Source organism: Oryzias melastigma, linkage group LG18, assembly GCF_002922805.2.
Source record: "Oryzias melastigma strain HK-1 linkage group LG18, ASM292280v2, whole genome shotgun sequence".
In the NCBI taxonomy this organism is placed as follows: Eukaryota; Metazoa; Chordata; class Actinopteri; order Beloniformes; family Adrianichthyidae; genus Oryzias; species Oryzias melastigma.
In genome coordinates, this window is record NC_050529.1 from 6,030,693 (window position 1) to 6,035,697 (window position 5,005).

The 5,005-nt window shown below is 40.8% G+C and overlaps 1 long non-coding RNA gene across 1 annotated transcript; it reads left to right on the forward strand.

The window, feature by feature from the left end:
• Positions 1–1,875: 1,875 nt before the first annotated feature.
• On the forward strand, positions 1,876–3,280 carry LOC118600122. Its single transcript, XR_004949695.1, has 3 exons — positions 1,876–1,913; positions 2,398–2,500; positions 2,573–3,280. It is a non-coding gene; the product is annotated as an uncharacterized LOC118600122 (long non-coding RNA).
• Positions 3,281–5,005: the final 1,725 nt, after the last annotated feature.

The window sequence follows — 5,005 nt, forward strand, 5'->3', positions numbered from 1 at the left end:
TTAAAACCAAACAAACTTTAGAAAACACAAAAACAATAGTATTTCAAATACTCTGTATTCAAGTACTAACAAACGTATAAGAAAGGAGATACTAAACTAAAATGCAACCTAAATGTGTCTTTTCATTTTTGTCGTATGTTTAACTATAAAGTTTTTTCAGTAATTCAATATTTTAAATACTTGAGTACATTTCTGAAGGGCTAGAATGCCAGAAAAGGTCAACTCAGCACCACAAAGTCTTTTATGTTATAAAGTCGGACGTTTTTTGTCATTCTGAATTTGGAACCAAACTGCCACCGTTCAGCCCTGGACCGGGCTCAAATCAGGAAGTACCAAATGTTGCAGTTTGTCAAATGACCGCTGGAGGCAGGTTTGAGAGGATTGTCAACTCTCTCCTGTGTTTTAAAGTCTAATTTTCAACTAATAATTAAATCATGTGGAACCTGGAATCAGAAATTTGAGAGCGACTATGGTTCTCTTTAATTTACTTTTCATGGTTTCAGATTTTTTCATACTTGCTTTAGTTCTTATTAGTACAATTTTTTTACAGTGCAATTGAGTTTTGGTGCAGTTATTTCCTGGTATTGCTCCCGCTTTGTATTTAGACGATTTTAGAGCGAACCGAAGTTCAGTCTGAACTGACCCGAGACCGCCTCAAAAGACGGGTCAGAGAGCGGTTCCTGGTCCTGGACCAAAGTTTGCTTGTACATATTCAGACTGACACTTTGTCCCAGATTTTTTGGGTCATTTTTTTTGCAGTGTATCGACCACTCAGATCTAATTTGTGACAGAAACACGCGTCCGATCAACTGCTAGAACCAGAACCGTCACGGTCCCTTCATCCAACCCAAACAGTAGCATATTTGGCCGAGCATGGTCGTCTCTGTCTCTGCCTCATTGTGTCCTTGACGTCTCTTTCTCGTCATTATCCTCCTCTCGCTGTGTTTATCCTTCTTTTTCTGGAGAAGAAAATATTTACCTTTGAGGATGAGGCAGGAAAAAAAAATAGACACGGACAAGTGCTCCTGTAGCCTTTGGCTGACCTGCAGGGAATCCAGCTCACACAAACACAAGAGAGTCTGCTCTCCAGACAACAAACGTCTGACTGCTTCACTTTTTTTTCTTCTTTCGGAGCTGAAAAAACCAACAGTGACGACCACACCAATACCTCCGTTTTCTAGGTCATAAACATGAAAAAAAAAATGACGTGCACTCAAGTGACCACGTCAATTGAGAAGTCTATGTAAATGCACGAAAATTCAGAACTCATGCAAGTTCTTATGACCATTTTAGACTGCGTAATAAGATGTGCGACGTTTGAACATGCGTTGAAAGTTAAAGTAGTCAAACTTTGACTCAGACTTGGTAGTTATGTATGGGTAGCGTTCTTTTCAATTCATGAAACCGTTTCAATCATGAAAGAGAGTTGAATAATCGCGGTTTGTCTTTAGATAGAATTATACGACTCCAATTCCACGCCTTCGGTTGTCGTAATACCTTTCTTCCAATCAACGGATTTCATCGTGTGATGACAGAAGCTCCTCCCTAACTGATTTTTATAATGGAGACGCTCAAAATGCTGTATCAGTCCAGTCCGGTCTGGACCGCTCAGTGTAAACAAGGCTTTAGGTTCATCTTAAAAATCAAGTTTAATTCTATCCGCCTATCATTTTATTTCATTGTTATTAATGGCCTGATGTTATCTAACACTTGTATTTGACAGCCCTGCTGTAATACTACAGTCACATACCCCGAAATGCAAGTCAGCAAATCTAGCAGGATTAAGACAACACGGAGCTTTAAAGAAAAAGTTACAAGTTTACTGTGACCGGACGATTTCTCTCCATTAGTTGACATGGGTCATTGGACGCCTGGGTGTATTTGGAGGTCGTTCGGAGGCAGTCTAATAACAGGTAGGGTTGACGCCTTTACGATATCGAGTGACAACTGGACAGAAATGTCTCTGGTTGGTGGCTGACCGTAAAGTACCATCAGCCAGAGTATTGTAAAGCAGGCCATTCTGTTTAGCTGATGGCCGTCATCTACATTCACCTGTCATTTGCAAAAAAGTCAGGTGTTGACATGAAATCTTGAAGATTATGCCGCGGTGGCAGCTGTATTCATAACTGTAGCCTAAGAGACTAAAAACACATAAATTGCATATTTGATCCAACAGGTTCATCAATAAAATACTGTAAGAAATGCTTCCTCCATGTTTTGACAGTTTGTTGTTCATTCATTCCATCATGCGCTGGAATCCATGCAGGAATCCTTCCGGCGAAGCGGCCGCCTCCGCCGAACAAAGCGGGGATGAATGACACGATTACCGAGCAAAACGAGTGGTGGGAAGGGCAGCCAGGAGTCAGAAGTCTCTGTTTACCTTCTGCTTTCACACAGACGGTCAGCGCGCAGACCCGAGAAATCTGCAGCCTGTCACCCACACATGCCGAAAAATAGGAGCAGCGGCGGACGTCTAAACACAAAAGTCGGGGAGCAGAAGGTCACTTGAGTCGCACACAGATGCTAAAATATCTCTGGTCCAGGCCCTGAATTCCCCTCGTTCTCCCAGCAGACGTGGCGCAGTAACATTTGTCTCGGACAAACCTGGAGCCGGTGTCACCCCGGAACCGCTCGCTGGGACTGGCGTTTGCTCCTGAGGTTTTCACAAGTTCAAAAGGAAATGAAGGAGATGGAGCGACTGAGCTCAGGTTTACATGTTCCTGTTTGTGTTTGGCGAAATCACAGCTTGTTAATTTTACCGCTGGAATACACAGCGAGGAAGAGAAATAATAAACAGTTCGGTAGAGGTGAGCAGCCCGACAACTGGATCTGACATGTAGGTTTGAAACGTCTTTAGGAAATCTGGATCTCATTTTGATTAAACAAAGGAGATTCCAAAAAAATAGTAAATCGTAGAGCTTAAGATTTCTTTAAAAAAGTGTTTCCTGGTAATAAGCTAAAATAATGTTCAAACCATTGTCGGGGTGAAGACTCGACCCAGACTGGCTCCTCTAAAAATTGATATTGGACACCTGATATTAACCTGAATTTTCTACATTATAAAATAATAAAAAAAAAAATAATAAAGTTTTAATAATTGATTTACTACCTATTTATTTCAGAGGTGACCACAATTTGCCCCTTGGAGTGTCTATTATCAATAAGCACCAGTTTTTTGCTTCATACCAAAAGGTTCAGCCTTCACATCGCCCTTGAATTTCTGATAGTAGACCCCTCAAAAGCACATTGTCACTTACATGTGTGTCAATTCTATGTGGCTTCCATTAGCTGCTAATTAGCTGTAACAAATGCGATGCTTTGTATGTTAATGAAGAGTAACAGTTATGAGACCTCCAGACCACAAGGGGGCAGAGAAACCATCTAAACCAGGAAGGGACAAGCTAATATAATGAGTAGTCTAATGAACTATATAGGCTAGAGGTGCTACGCTAGCTTGTTGCAAACACAACCAGAGATCAGGTTTGCGTTTAACATATTTATTTATAGAAACGTTTGAAATGTCATTCATCTGTTGCATCTTGGTCAAAAATGTTAAAATTACGGTCTGGGTCTAATTTTTGTGATGATCCATTTTGTTTTCCTTTACCCCTAAAGAACCTACAGTGACATCAGTGTAACAGAGAAGTATCTGAAATGTTTTCTGTGGTCAACTTGGTTTGTGGTATTTTCCACATCATTTTATTTTTAAGGAAAATGGGTCTGGATCTAATCGGACCAAAATTTTGAATTTTCTGGTCATTTTACTGCATCTGATAAACTGTATTTTCTTAGCAATGTCCGAATCCCGCCCCTTACTCACTATATTGTGTGTTCGCCATTTTCTAGTGATGTCTGAATCTACAATTCCAAAATCAAGTGCAGCAGAAATTTCCCAGAAGTCTTTGCGAAAAACTAGCGTGCATTCAGTGCTCACTAGATTAGCAAATATAAACCACAATGCATTGCGGTCGAACGATTTCAGACAAAAAACATGATCAAATTTAATTTTTGAATAAAATCCTAAAATGTTCGTATTGATTAAGGAAAGAAAAGAAGTGAGCATGGTGTCTGAATTACCTTTACCATCCAGGGCACTAGATATTCCTGCACTATATAGTTTTTTAGTAGTTAGGGATTAAGGCGGGAAATCGGATATAGCCATGGTTCACAGACCATTCCTATAGGCGTATGTCGGACAATGGTAACAGGCTAGCGTAGCATCTCTAGCAATATATCTCATTGGAGTAGTCAACAAGCAATCAATTGATCAACAGATGAACCCTTTAACACTGGAGATGTTGCTGCTGATAACAGAATAACACACTTTTAGACCTACTGTAACTCTTCCACAAGCTGCTTTTCTACGCAGCAGAATCATCTTTTCTCCACAGTTTGTCTCAGGAGTTCATGACTGGTAAAGTGTAGCATCATTGTAAGGCCGCTTCAGAATCCCTCTTCACGGTTGAAGACTTACGATAGTCAAAAGAATGTAAAGACTGAAGCAGTAAAGACTTAAGGAGTATTTAAAGAAAAGTTACTGGAGCCAGGTAAGTTCATCAAGTCACCACTGGGTGGTTTAGTCAGCCGTTCCACTGGTAGACCCGTCAGTGGGAATGTGCCCTTACACTCCAGTCGTTGCCCCTCCGTTCCTGCCCCCAGCCTTTTTTTCCTCAGTTTCCATCATCCAACATTGCAGCTACTTTTCATTTTTGCCTCCCGTCCCTCCCCCGACTTCTTTCCACCATTCCTGACCATCGGCAGCCTGGATACACCACAGACATAATTAGTAACATTCATGGAAATCCTTCTTGGAAAAAGAACATTCTGGACCTCCTAACGTTTCCCTTCTGTAAATAATCCCTGAAAATGTCTTATTCTGGAATTCCCTCCGTCAACATGTTTTCCCTTTTTTTTAAAAGATACATTTTTTGGTACTCGCATGAATCACGGCCAAACTGGCAGATATTTCCAAAACAGGTGAAGGAGGAATCCTGCTGTGGTGGTT